The sequence below is a fragment of the Cinclus cinclus genome, chromosome 23 (assembly GCF_963662255.1).
Source record: "Cinclus cinclus chromosome 23, bCinCin1.1, whole genome shotgun sequence".
Lineage (NCBI taxonomy): Eukaryota > Metazoa > Chordata > Aves > Passeriformes > Cinclidae > Cinclus > Cinclus cinclus.
The window spans coordinates 7,946,088-7,961,111 of record NC_085068.1 but is presented as its reverse complement, the minus strand read 5'-3'; the positions used below and the strand labels follow the sequence as shown (position 1 = coordinate 7,961,111).

At 46.5% G+C, this 15,024-nt stretch overlaps 1 protein-coding gene across 1 annotated transcript in view; it reads left to right on the top strand.

Annotated features, from left to right (window-relative positions):
* RERE (arginine-glutamic acid dipeptide repeats) overlaps nucleotides 1-15,024 on the top strand; it is a 115,278-nt gene that overhangs the window by 58,143 nt on the left and 42,111 nt on the right. The window lies entirely within an intron of this gene.

Below are 15,024 nucleotides of genomic sequence, written 5' to 3'. Positions count from 1 at the left end.
TTTGTTTTTTGCCTTGAGTGGGTCAATTTTTAAGTTGGCTAATTGGTGAAGTGTTTAAGTAAACAAATGAGAAAGTGATCTTGTTAAGCTACTAATAAAGCTGGCATTGGTGTTAGAAAATAGAACCGATAAATGGAGGAAACTTTCATGATCTCTTAGTGGTTTTAATTATTCAGGCAATGGCTGGAGAGGTTTTTTTAAGCTGTAGGTTCTCTGCAAGGCTTTCAGGGAGTTGTTGCAGTGTGCTCTGCTCTCTCCTCATGTAAACCTTCCTGCAGGAGGGCTGGGCCAGCCCAGAGCTCCTGTTTGGGGCTGGTTCCAGCCCAGCAAAAAACCTTTGTGGCTGCCTGGAGCCAGGGAGGGTCCAGTGCTGGCAGAGGTGCCAGGGCACGAGCAGAGCCTGGGACTGGCTCTCATCAGTACTGCACTTCTCTTGTCCCAAAAGGGAGATTTGTGTGGGGTCTGACTGCTGGAGCATTGGCTTGAGATTGCTCCAGGCTGTTCTCTGCACACATCCAGGGGTAAATTGTGCCAGCACCTCTCTTCTTCTCCCTGTGTAGCCTTTTTTCCCCCCTCTCATTTTTTTTCCATCAGCTGCCCTGAGCTGTGAGTGCTGGAGCTGCTGCACTCAGGGGTTTTGATGATCCACCCATGTTAAACAAGAGAGAATTGAGCCTTACCAATGGAAAAAACCAAAGTTTGTTGAAAAGTGAAGCATTACTGCAGAAGTGCAGCCTGTGAGCACAGAGTAATGATCACTGCTCTATAAATCATTGTCAGCCCCAGCTCATTTTATCATATTTGTTCTTGTTCTGCTCCATCCAAGTTTCCAGAAACATTTGGCAGCCCTCCAGCCTGGGCAGAGCCAAAGATCAAACTGTGCTCTTATTTATAGACAGCAAAGCTCCACCTGCACAGCCTCAGAGCCTCTTGGTCCCTGCAGCTCAGAGACAGCTCCAGCCTGAAGCAGCTGTGCTGCATTTTGGGGCATTTTGGGGAAGTTTCTTTACTGCAGGCTTGGGAAACTGAGGAGAGCTCTGATCCACGGGGTGCTAAAGCTGCATGGGAATGCTACAGTGAAGTGTTGGTCAGAAAATATTCAGGTGTCAAACCCTAAGTCTGGCCAAAACAAACTGTGGTGACAGCATTACCTGTGTGTGTCCCTTTCATCTCAGGTGGTGAGGGATGTGGTGGGTGATAATGCCAGAGTTCTCAGGGAAATGGAGACCCAGGTCCAGTACCTGGCCTTATTTGGCCTAGGCTTGTCATTAATCTCTTCTTGCAGCCCAGCAAATGTGGCTTACTTAAATTTAAATACTTCAATTTAAGTTTTGCAATTGGATAAATAAGCAGATCCCACACCTGATGCAGAGCTTTGGTCAGTTAACCTGAATAATAATGATAATACCACCACCAGATTTAAACCTTTTTTTGGTGGACTCTCAGCTGCCCAAAGACAAAGCCTTTGTTTTTCATTAGAATAGCTCTGCTGCCTGTGTCCAAAGTGTGAGGTAGGAGCTGCTTGGCAGTGTCAGACCTGATTAAAACAAAGGATGGGAGTTGTGTTATTTTTCTTGCTGCTGATGTGGTTGCAGATGTTTAGATGGAATTAAACAGGGGATAAAATTGGTCACTGATTGAGTTACACGAGGGCTGTGTAAATATGAAGACTGAGGTTTGTTGTCTCCCTCGTGTTTCTGAACCTGTGGCTATTTTTAAGCCTTTTTTTTTTGTCCCAGCATGTAAATTCAGAGGCTCAGAGTGAGAGGCAGCCTTGCACACTGCCTGTGAGAGGGCTCCAGCCCCTCCTGCACTGATGTGTGCAGCTCTGAGCAGCTGTTTCCTGTTTGTGAAGGCTCCTTCCCCACCTGACAACATCCATTTCCAGCAGAGATTTGATGGGCAGGGCTGGGTTTCTCTTGCAATGCTCACAAATTCACTTCTGTGGGCAAGTTGCAGCAATTGTCACATTTAATGCCTGATTGAGGCTGGTTCTGAGGACACACCAACCTCCAGCAGCATCACCTGCTGCTCAGGGGCTGCAGTTTGCTGAAGGCAGGATGGAGGAGGGCATTATTTGGGGACAAGCCAGGAGCAGAGTTTTCTGGGTTTAATGCAACTCCTACAGGTTTAAATCTCCTGTCAATCCCAGCCCAGGATGTCAGAGCAGTGAGTTCTGCTCTGCACCTCGTGGTCACCTCAAAAAATGCCCCTTTAAGTCTTGGCCAGGTGTGGGGTTTTGGATGCAGGCAGTCAGAAATCCCCCCTAGGATGGAATGGTGCTGCTCTGTTCTTGTCCACTTGGGAATCTCTGGAGCTGCTGTGGGAGTGGAGTTTGGAGCCACGGGATGAGTTTGACAGTGCCTGTTTCCTCTGGTGCTTGCCCTGATGATGGAGTTGGGTCCTTTCCACAGATCCCAAATCTGCTGCCAGGATCAGGAACTTCTTCAGCTGAGGTTGAACTGAACATCCCCATTCCCTGCTGTGGTTGCAGTGGGAGCATCTCCCAAGACAAATTGTCCTTACAACATTTCCACATGTCCCAGGAGAAAATATCTGCAAAATGGCTTTTATACCTCAGGGACCTTCAGTACAATTCTGACCCTGCACTTGCTCCTGGTCCCAAAAGGAGCTCCCATTTTGGATCAATAACCTATCAAAGAGCTGGGATTTATACAGGGTACACTGATCATCTCTAGCTTTGGTAACCTAATGGTGACCTTCTGTTCTGGAGTGCTTCATGAGCTGGAAATGTGGAAGGAGAGGAGCTGGTTCTGACTGCTCCTCACCCAACAGCCCCAGTTCCAGCTCACATTTTTATCTCTTCATTCAGAATGTGCTTTTTTCTCTCTTTATCAAAAGTTCTGAGGACGAAATCAATAGGGCTTACAGGAGAGAGAAATCCGAATCAGAACTAAAGGAACCTCCAGTTTATTAGGTTTTTAATTAAACATGATGAACACATTTTAAATACCACAAAGGCCTGGGGCAGAGCTGCATCTAATCGAAACAGATTAAGTCACCCGTCCACACTTGGGTAGTTATTAATTCTGTTTATTTATGCATGCTTGCTACAGGCAGAGTTTGCTGCTGCTCTGCTGCAGTTTATTGCACAGGGATGCTCTCCTGCATGGAGCTGTGCTCTTCATTAGCATTCAGATGTTGATCATGAAGAACTGGTGAGGTTTAATTGAAGCACCTTTGGAACTCGGGGCTGTGTCTTCCAAAGTTAAAGGAGATCTGGGTGAAGCAGTACTTGAACATCCTTTATTGGGCAGTTCCTCCCTTTTCCTCTCCACTTTGCTCCATCCACGTTCAGTTCTCTAAAGGAAGTTGCCAAGTGTTCTTAGGAAGGTTCTTTCACCGTGTGCATCTCTTTGCAGAGCTGTCAATGCCTCCCTGTGACATCCCTGATAACTGCCTTTTATCTGCAAATATTCTGCCTTTTAAATATTTTACATCGCTCTCGATGTCGAGTAGTTGAGGTAAACAACCTCCATTCAAACAACCTCCTCAATTTATCTGCAGGGTAGTTAATCCTGCCTGGTGCTAAATCCTAATTGGCCGTGTACATCCATTTACAAGTTCATAAATTTTAAAATATCCACACCTGGCTTCAGCTTAGATTCGTTTATCATAACATACAAGTGGAGATCTTTCTGCCAGAAAGGACAAGATACAGCAAACGACTTTCCTGATCTGTTTGCAAGTGTTTGTAATCCAGCGTGGCAGGTCAAGGAGTTACTTATGCAAAACCCACAGACTTATTTGCTTGGCTTCTTTGCCTGGAATCCTCCTCAGATGTCTCATCCACCCTTTTCGGAGTGTGTGCTCATGAAAACATTGTTCTCATGTTCTCCTTTGAAACCAGGGCTCTTCAGATGTGCTGGGAGACAAAGCTGCTTACTGGGGCAAAAACACCATGAATTTTATTTACTGTTTATGTGGCAGCTATAGAAAATGGAATTCAGAGCCAGATTGAAACAGAGCCTCTGGAATGGCTGAATGGAAAAAAAAAATCATAGAGAGGTATTGGAAAAGCTGGGCAGCATTGCAGGGCTGACTCCTGGAGTGGGCCTGGAAGGTTAAGACAGCAGTTAGTGCTCAGTTTCATTGTTTTACTCACAAAAAAATAAACATTGCAGCTTCCCAGTGGTGTGAAAGTCCCACTAAATGAACATTTTCTGGGATTAAGTGATCCAGCCACGTTTGCAAGTGTTGAAACTCAGCTGAGCACTGAGATGAAAATCCACCAAACTGAGATGGCTGTGGCCTTGCAGGACCTGTGTTTTAAGAATAAATAAGATTTTAGTCTAAGCACGTGTGGGAAGGTCTTGTCTGAGTCTTATTCTAAGAGCTCAGAGTGGAAAAGAACCATCAGCCCTCACAGTCAAAAGTGCCCAGTGAAGGGTGAAATTATTCTGCTTGGGGGAAAAAGTTGTTATTTAAAGGTTGCATAAAATTACAGTTACTGAGTAGCTGGCAGGTTTACAAAATGCTGAGGTGCAGTACAGCTGGAAAATACAAGGTGTATTACAGCTCAAAAAGGGGAATTTGGTTTAAACACAGGTTCCTAGATGAAAGATAACAATCTTTTGTTTGTGATTAACTTGCATCAGTCTTTGATCCAAGCCCTTGTTGAAAGGGATCAATACTGCACATACAGCACCGAGTTTATTGTCAAGTCCTTTTGGAAATAAGGCAGTGAATTAAAAATCAATTATACGTGCAGAAAAGTTTGTGTAGGGCAATCAATTCTGTCCTTTTAGTTTGCCAAAAGATTCCATTGTTTAACCAGCTGTGAAAAGGAATGAATTTTAAAAGCCTCCAGCAAATGAGGGAGCCCAAAGGGGCGGGGGGAGAGATTAAAACAAAAATTATTTCAGCATTTCATGTTCAGGAAAGGCTCTTCAGGGATAAATCTGTAAATCCTGTCGGTGACCTTGGCTTCAGAATGGGTGATTTCTCTGCTTTCCCTGATGTTGATCTTTGCCCAGCTGCCAGAGAAGTTGCTGTTTTCTTAACAATATCATTTTGGGGTTTGTTGAACTGCCATGTGCTTCTTGCTCTGCCGTCTCTCTGCCTTCATGTGGAATATTTTTATCTGTTAAGCACTTCCAGTGCTGCTGATCCCAAAAAAACAACAGCACAGCTCCCTGCCCTGGCCAGGAGCCACGGCTCAGGAGCTGTTTGTAGTGGGATGGAAGAGAAACTCCAAAGCCCAGCTCCAGCAGAAACCAAAGCATCCCCAGGTGCCTTCAGGAGCTGCTGGTTTGTTTTGCAGGGCAGGGGCTGTGCTCCACAACCCCCCTGAGCTCCCTGTTGCCAAGGGGAAGGGATCTGCAGCTTGGGAGATTAATAATAAACACGGCAGAGGTTGATTGTCAGAACCGCGTTTTTCATCTCATTTTCAAGGGCATCTGAGGAATGGCACATCCTGGTGCTCTCCATCATCCCCGTGTGAGCATTTCAAAACTGAATGAGTGCTGGGGATGTGAGGGATTGCATTTGTCCTCCCAGAGGGCTGGGTTTATAAACAGGGGCTGTTTGGTGTCCGTGGGTCTGTCCCACCCCGTGGGCAGAGCAGGAGCTGGTGCCCTGTGCTGGGCACAGAACAGCCCTGCCAGGGACACGGCTCCTGCCTGCACCACCCTGACCTTTTATCCAGATTTTATCTGCTCAGGGATCCGGAATCTGGGTTAAATATAGCCTCGTGCTGTATCCTGTCCTGCTCCGAAAGGAAACTGAGTCATGACATTCTGAAGAGCAGCTGGGGAGTGCAGGGATCATCACAATTGGGGATTTTCTGAGCTCAGTGCTTCTGGCATAGCGAGAGAACCAGGGAGGGATTGCAGCTCACCTCTGGTGCTTGTGCTGAAAGTGCAAATGAAATACAGTCATAAATAGTGAGGTGCTTTGATATTTTTCTGGGTTTAGTGTATGATAGAAATCTGCAGCTTCTTTCCAAGTGATTTTGGCTTAGTCCAGGTTGATATAGGTGCAAGTGTCTCCTTTTCAAATGTTTATGTTGGAATTATGCTTTATTAAACTCGCAGAGCCTGGGAATGGATTACTTGACGTGGCAAACGTCTGTTTTATTTTGGAGGAGTTGTTTGTTGTCTAAATGGCAATTTGCTGTTCCTAACAAGATTGCTTTACAAACACAAAAACCCCAACCCCTAAAACAAAGTGAGTGCAAGCAGATGACAGCATTGTCTGCAACTTGACAAGCTGATGCTTGATTTTTGAATGTTTTTTCCCTAGTAGTTTGGGTGTCTGTCTGAGTCTTGACTTTGATTCTTTGTTTGAACACAGAGGCTGACAGCCCCAAACCCCCAAACTTCCTGAATGCCACTGGATCCTCTGTGTTCTGCCCAGCAGCTTAGCTTGGAATTATTTTGTCTGGCCCAGTGGCCATTGCAGCTGCAAATGACAAAATGCTCTTCAAATGGGTGTAGTGACATAATTCCTATTGAAGAAATGTTGATTACTGTCACAATGTGGCTGCTCTGTGTGCTTTAGTGCTCAGGGCTTATCTTTCTTGCACAACATAAGCAGTATGAATGCCAAAATACACCTCATTTGCAAGTGCTGTTTGCATGATAAATTTTATTTTTCTAATCTCCCCTATCAACAGAACCAATTTTTTTTTAATCTTTCTGATGACATAAAAATGCATTTTAATGAAGCAAATTATCAAGCTTTGTCTCTTCTGTGTATGAGCGGGGCGGCCACATTCAATTAGGCTGAAAAATGATCATTTGTTCTATTACAGGCTGTAACAGCAAGTGCAAAGCCATGATCCATCACCAGTTGCTCAGCTTTATGTTACTTAAATCACTTGCCATCCTGTCAGGGGCTCGGAATCCTCCACGGGAGCCATTATTTAATTTAAGTTTGTAAAGGTGTCACTTGTTTGATAATAGGCTGCTTCTGTAGTAGATGAATAGGGACTAAATATTCATCATTTTCTGCATCCATCCCAGATCCCTAATGAGCTACAAGGATGGCAGTGCCAGTAGAGCTAATGATGATAGTGCCACAAAAGGAATTTGACAGCACTGAGGACTTGATCCAGGGGGAACCTCCACACCTTGCAGTGGGAAGAGGCAGAGGGTGGTGGGCACTGGAAGGCTCCCCAGGGAATGGGCACAGGGAGGGATTGCTGGGGTGTCCTGGGCAGGGCTGGCTGTTGGATCCACCCTGCTGTGGATCTCTTCCAGCTCGGGACATTCCAAGATTCTGTGAGTTCTGCTGGAGCTGGAGAGGCTTCCTTTGTGAGCCTGGCCCCATGAGGGGATTCCTGTGAGCTGCGAGGACACCCAGATTTGGGAGTGGAGATGCCCCCCTGGAAGGGGGCTGGGGTCCATCCCTGGCCACTGGAGCTTCCTCCTGAAGCCGTGGCTGGTCCAGCTGAAGGCAGAGCAGCTCCTGGATGCTGGGCCCAGCTCCTCTCTGCTTCCCCCTGTTCTGTGCTGTCTCACAAGTGCTGATCTCTGCCCGGGAGGCTGCAGTTGAAAGCTGCTGCTCCTGCCCAATGTTGTTTTTGTGCCTCGTGCTTGAGACTGTTTTGTGGTGAAGGCTTTGTGGTTGTTGTTCAGCCTCTCCATACCTCCCCTGCTCCCCCTGTGCTGTGGGTTTCCCCATCCTTTTGTTCTTTCCTGCTGCCCCCAGCCCTCTCTGCATCCCTCAGATTTATATGGCTTTTAGGCTGCGTGGGGAGATTGATCAGCCAGGCCTGATGCATTTAGAGGGGCTGATAAATGACAGGGCAGCACATTCCCCTGCACTGCTCTGGAATAACTTCAGCGCTCAAATCAAACATCCCATTTGCCACAAATTGGGGAAGGCAAAGAGGGCACCTCTGGTTTATTAAGGTGCATATTTCATTTATCTGGTATGGGAGGTATTGGCCAGTTCTACGTGTCTGGGGAGGTAATTCCACAGTCCGAGCACCACCTCCCCCCTGCCCCCCTCCCCTAAAATCCACCCTCAAGGTTTCCTTTCCAGCGTTCACCTTTGTTACAGCTGTGTTTCTGGTCCTTCATTTTCAGGTCTTTAATTGTTTCCTCTTTTATTTGTGGTCCCTTTTTCACAACTGGCCCCATGCTCATCCTCACTGAGGATGTGTCCCTCAGCCTGGGATGTGATTTTGTCGTCACCAGGGTTTCTTCCACCCAGATTTACATTCACTCCACTGCAGCCAGTGGCAGACTTACTCTGAGAGGAATTTAAGGAGTTTCCTAAAGTTGCCTGGTGTCATTTTGGCCAGGGTCAAAAACTGGAATTTGTATCTGAATTCCAGCCTGGGCATTGCTGCAGTCACAGCCCCTCTGTTAATGATTTACCTGGGAAGGCACCGACAGAAATCCCTGCCTCTCCAGAGGGATCATTTCCATTTTGTCTCATTTTTCTTGGATTTGTTCATTGCTCCAAAGTCTGGGGGCTCTTGAAGTGCTTTTATTTATTTCCTTCTGCTATTTGCATAAAAATCCCTGTTTGACAGCAGAAACTGTCTCCAGAATAATTGATAATAGTGGTTGAAATCCCAAGGGAACAACATTTCTGTAGTAGGGAGCAGTCCTGAAAATGCTGTGTTTGAGCCTTGAAGGAACACACAAGATATTTCAGGTAGTCCTTGAAAAGGAGCATGTCCAGCTCTTTCTTTTTACTTGCTCTTTGGTTTTGATGCACAAGAAGACTTTTTGTATATTAGCATTTTAACAGCAGTTTAAAATCACCAGAAATTAATCTCTTTGTGTACAGAAAAGGCAATCTGAAGTATAATCAAAAGCTTTCTGTTGTCTCTTGTCAGCAGCACACTGTTTTGCTTTTCTGGGTCACAAATGTGCCAGACCTTTGTTCTGTTTAACTCTTAAAAGGCACCTTTAAAAAAATCATTTCTGTTAAAACACACTCAAATCATTTTAGCTTTGTTTGCATCACTGAGAAACTGTTGATTGCAGGAGACAGAGAATGTTGGATAAACAGAAAGTTCTTTTGTTAGCGAGGGCAGGCCCAGGGCTTGTTGCTCCCTTTGGAAGATCCTCCTGCCCTCACTGGTTTGGAAAGGGAATGCCTCCTCTTCCCACTCTTCTTTGAGCAGAAATTGCAGACTGAGCAGCCTTCAAACGAGAGGCTTCATCTCTGCCTTCCTCTTCATCCCCTGCTGGAATGTGGGACCCTCAGTGACCTCACCAGGCTGGTAATTCCTGCAATAATCCAGGAGCTGTTCTTTGGTTCTTTGACAGTCGAAGCTGTTTATCCAACACCCCTTGCAGAGCTGCAGGAAAGCAAAGCCAGGTTTCCTTTTCTCCTCCTCCTGCTGCTGCTTTAATGCCCAGACAGGGTTGATCCAGCATCAGCTGCTGGGCTCAGGTTGGGTTTCAGATTTTATCTCGTGTAGGGAATCACATTTCTGCTGCCACACTCCGTGGGATTGCTGTGGGATCTGTGGGATTGGTGTGGGATCACTGGGAGATGTCTGGGATGGCTGTGGGATCACTGGGTGATCTCTGGGATCACTGGGAGATGTCTGGGATGGCTGTGGGATCACTGGGTGATCTCTGGGATCACTGGGAGATGTCTGGGATGGCTGTGGGATCACTGGGAGATGTCTGGGATGGCTGTGGGATCACTGGGTGATCTCTGGGATCACTGGGTGATCTCTGGGATGGCTGTGGGATCACTGGGTGATCTCTGGGATCACTGGGTGATCTCTGGGATGGCTGTGGGATCACTGGGTGATCTCTGGGATGGCTGTGGGATCACTGGGTGATCTCTGGGATCACTGGGTGATCTCTGGGATGGCTGTGGGATCTGTGGGATTGGAATGGAGCAGGGAGGCTGTGTTCCTCACAGAAGCCTTGGCAGTTGGACTTCACAGTGGTGCTGGAGCAGGGGCAGGGAGGCACAGGGACCCTGTGTGTGGGTGCAGCCCCTTGGCTGTTTGTCAGCAGCTGCCATCCATCCATCCATCCGTCTGTGCATCCCTGCATCCATCCCTGCATCCCTCCTGCACAGGTTGCCTGGCAACCCAGTGCCTGCTGGAGCCTCCCCAGCAGGTTGGGGATGATTTATTGATGATTTATCGGTGATTTATCAATTATTTAATGATTTATCGATGATTTATTGGCAGGGCTGGGTAGGGACCCACAGGGCAGCACCAGAGCTTTCAAGAGGAACTGCCTGGAACTGAGGGCTTGGGAGTGTTTGATCCTGGATGTGCAGTGAGAGCACCCAGAGCTGATAATCAGGGTGCAATTAGAGAAAACAGAAAGGATCCTCGTTTAGACAGAATTGATTTTTATTTTAATTATTATTATTTGTTTTCTTGCTGGTGTTTTTTTTTTCCTCTTTCCTGTTGGGACTCCCCCACAGACACAGGTACAGAATGGGAATCCAAGTTTTGCCTGGTGCTTGGGGTGAACCTGTAATCTTTCTCTTTATAAAAATAGCTCTGGTAAAAATCCTGGTGGGAAAATACAGCTGGGGTCAGCACAAAAGGTTAGCAACACCCTGACAGCTCCAGGCCTGGGGTGAAGGAAAAGCTGAATTCTCCTGCAGCTCTGGAAATGTCTGAGAGCTGTTGTGTCACCTTCAATATCATGTTGCCTTTCATGCACTCTTGCATTGATCCCTGGCATTAAACAGAGGAGGGGAAGAGCAGTTTTGTAGACTGGCATTTAGGTAGTGGTTCATGCTGTGGTCACAAGGATGGCTCTCACCCCCTTGAAACATCACCTGCAAATAAAAGAAATGGGAGGAAACTGGGGCAGCCTTTGGAGTGGGCACCTCAGTCCAGCTCCTTCTGCTGCCTGGAGCCCTTTTCCCAGCCTGGCTGTGAAGCAGGGTGGGCAATCCGTGCAAAGCATGTTGACAAGAGCATTTGTGTGTGTCTGAGGAGGCAAAGAGGAGAAAAAGGATGATGGATCCACTCTGACCTCCTGAAAAGCAATATAAATACTTTATTGAAAATTCTAAATAAATGTGTTTGTAACCAGTAATCCTGCTCTGCATGCAATCTCATTTAGCCAACTGGGTATGCAAATGTGCTATTAATGTGTTTGCATCCAGTATAAATACACAAATCTAATCTGTTTATATATGTCATTTACACACAGCTGTGCTCACGCTCACTTAATACCAATATTTCCAGCCAGCCAGAGGTACCATGGGAGCTCCATTGTTCCCAACAAAAGCAGCTCGGTGCAAGGGGGGTCATTATCATGGCAGAATCTTTTGGCATCCCCTCGAGGGAGGCTGCTCGTGACTCTGTGGCTGCTGTGGCTTCTCAGAGCTCTGGCTGGGAGCTGCCTGTCCCCCAAAGCTTTGGGCTCAATCCCCCACACTTTGGGGGCAGCCGCTCGTTTTTCAGGATCGTTTTTCAGGAAGACAAAGCGATGCAGTTGGGAGGGAGAGAGCAAATTGTTGGGCACCTTGAAGGCTTTCAGCTGATGTATTCCTTGTCAGTTTGTTTGGAGAGGACACTTGATCTCACGGGCAGATGGCCTGGGGAGTGTAGGGTTTGTGTCACTGTGGGTGACCAGGGCTGCACTCTGCACAGGAGCTTGGAAATTCCAGTGGGAACGTCCGTGCCTTGTAATACTGAGTGGTATCTAATGAATACCACCAAAATATTTTGGTTTTCTGTGTCTTTTGAGTGAGAAAACTGGGTGAAAACATGATTTTATTGTCAAATATCTCTAAATGTGTTGCACACTGAACAGAAGTTTTGCAGCTTGTGAAGGCCAAGAAGTAAAGATGCTTTCATGTATTTAGTGTTTATCTGCTGTTAACTATGAAAACCCCATAAATTTTCCTACCATATTTATTATAAGCTTTAAAATGCTTATTAAATATGGAAGGAGGTGACAACTTCCATTGTCATCTGCCTGGAAAACCTCGGGCCTTTCCAGACATGCATTAAACCGTTTGCTTTCATAATAACATTTTGTTTGCTTAGAGTTAAAGAAAAGGTTGAGATAATAACTTGCTGTTCTTGGATATAGGTTAAAGAGGTGATTTTATTTTATTTTTTATTAGAAAAGTTAAGAAATAAGATCCTTATTTCCTGGATTGAGAAAGATCAGAAGAGGCCCTGTGTGTTTGTAAATGTTTTGCATTACACAATGCTCTTCACTTATTAACCAGGTGGAAATCCTAGGGAGGGAATGAAACAGCACATGGAATTTCTTAGAGGAAATACATTCTATCTAAACTCGACTGCAGCACCACATCAGAAGAGACATCAGTAGCAGTGATGAATTTGCAGGTTCATCAGAGTTGTGCTGCCTTTCTGAAGGTTTCTCTCGGAAACCTTCAGTTGGAAATGGATTAAACAGATCGCTTGTTGTTTTTGCAGTGGATGTTGTGGGTGCAGGAGTTCAGCCACCAGCTTTATTTGGGGTTTTTGAGGTGGAGAAGCACTCGGGGAGCTCAGCTGGCAGTGAAACGTGGGGTGCAGGGTTTGCAGCAGTGCCAGGCTGTAATCTGGGGATAATGGAAACCCTGACGCACGAGCTCTGCACTGGCACTGCCAGCCCCGTGACAAACGTGCCAGCTGAGCTCTGTCAGGCACAGCAGAATGGCTTTGTGTATCTTGTCAGGAGATTTGTTCCTCGGGATAAAATATGGGACCTGCAAGTAACACACAGGCAAACATTAACATGCTTGTTCCTTGTTCTCCCTGGGTTATTTATAGCTCCCTGTGTACAGGCAGGATGCTGCAGCATCTAATGCATTTCATCAAATTATCAGATGGTATTGGGAGGCCTCGTGCTGGGGCTGGTCAATAGCCATGGAAACCACTCCATAAAACAGAACCGTGTCTGTCAGCACCGGCCGCCCCACAGGCCGTGGGATTTCCTAAAGCTGCTTCACAGCACTCATTATCCAGAGCACTTTTTAAATTGTGGCACAGTTTGTCTTCAGTGAGCAGCACAAACAATAATGCTGACAGAATCCTGTCATAAGCAATCTTTTAAAGTTGAACAGAAGTGGTAAAATCGAAATGTTTGTCCTAAAAATCCAAATTATGTACTTGTAAAAATGAAACCATTGTGCTCCAGAGCCACTTGTGCTTCTTACCCAAACTCATCCATAGGTCTGAGCCTCGTTCTTCCCCCAGCCCTGTGTTTGAGGCTGCTTTAGCTCAGCAGCTGTCGCTCTCAGATGCCTCCTGTGAGCAGTGCAGCATCTCCTGCAGTGTTGACACAGGGACGTGGAATTTGGTACATGTCATTTGTGCAGGGGAGAGCAAATTCAATCAGTGTCAGGCAGTCTGCTTTGTGAGACACTGGGGAGCAACAGGTCACCTCTGATTTGGTGTGCAACTATTTCCTTCCTTTATATTTAAAGCCATTTTGAGGTCTCTCTTGGGTTTGGCTTGGAGAAAAGGAGTAGCTATTCTTGCTGCAGGGAGAATGGGGCATGATGCTGAATTAATGGAAGACTAGAATAGGAAGGAAAATCTGAAAATGTTTTTTTTTTTAAAGTACTGTTAAGCTTTAGAATTTTTGTCTGAGTTTCTGAAATTATTTTATGTGTGCTTTGTTGTTATTTGTATATTAAGAAGTGTCTCTCACCTTTCCAAGAGGCACAAAGCTCCTTTATATTGGGTACCTCACAGTGCCTCAGTGGCCCAGGGATAGTTCTGTACAATGTCAATAAAGGTGGCAGCAGAACTGGCCAGAAGGATTGGCTTCATTCCTACTTGGAAATTTGGAACAGCATTCCAAGGTCCCTCTAATTCTGTTATTTCAGATGGGCTCTGTGCTGGGCTTACATTTCCAGTAGGGACTTCTGACATCCCATGGGGTCTAAAGGAACACAGTTTGTCACAGGTTTTGTTAATAGAGTTGAATCACAACACAAACCAAATATAACATAGTTTGGTTAAAAGGAATCTTAAAATATGAATTAAATGGTTCCCTAAGACTTCAAGAGCGCCATAGTAAGTCTTGGGCAGAATAAGGAATAGGAATTGGGTGTTCTCATTTTGTGCCATGGACCAGACTGAGCTCTCCTGTCTCCCCGAGCTGTTCCATCATTGGCTGCAGAGTTCCAGCTCTGGTTTCTCCTTATTCCCTGCAGCTTTTTCGGTCACCTTTTGCAGTGTGTGCTGTGAAGTGATGCTGCACAGGCAGTCCCTCTGAACCAGCCCAGGAGGCAGTGATGGCAGAGCAGGGACTGAGAGCATCCTGCAGTGCCCTTTGCAGTGCCTGCCTGTCGATGTTTCTCCATTTAGCTGGTTTCCATCCTTTGTGAATTCCTGCACAGGGGAATTGGGATGTTGGGAGCGGTGTTGGGCTGTGTTTGTTACTGCTGCTGCCACCTGCTCCTGCCCAGAGCACCAGCCAGAGGTCTCTGGTGCCAGGGAGTGATCCACCCACCCACCGTTCTGCATAACGAGAATTCCTTGGGAAAATTCACCTGATAAAAATGAATACGTGAGTGCATTAGGAACCAGCTTGTGTACACCTCTCTGTGTACTCAGTATCCTGCTCTGCAGGTACTTGGGCAACTTTTGCCTGTGTCTGGGGGCTGGTACCTCGCTCTCAGTAAAATTCTCTGTGTTTGGGAGCTCAGGCACCCCTTGAACACTTAAATCCCGGGTGCTGCGTTGGCTGGTGTGGAAGGAGCAGGTGGGTATGAGTAAATCACACACTGGAAGGGACTGTCATCTCCGAGCCTTTATAACCCGTGGTTAATTCTCCTCTCCGTGCCCCCGGGCACGTTCTTGGCAAACTCTGCAGTCTTGCTGGTTTTGAGGGTCAGGGTTAGGTGAGGATAGATCCCTGTGGGAGCTAACCTGCAGGATGCTGAGCTGGAGGTTTCTTCTTCCCTCGCATCCAGGGCGGTGGTGGGAGCTGCTGGGGTGCTCAGAGTGCTGTTTGAGCACTGAATTTCACCTTTCTGGGGGTCCTCGTGCCTTTCACAACATGGAACTCTGATCACTGCCCACCTCCTTCCAGCAGATGTTTGCAAAAAGATGCGATCCAAAATGCATTACGCCAACTTGAG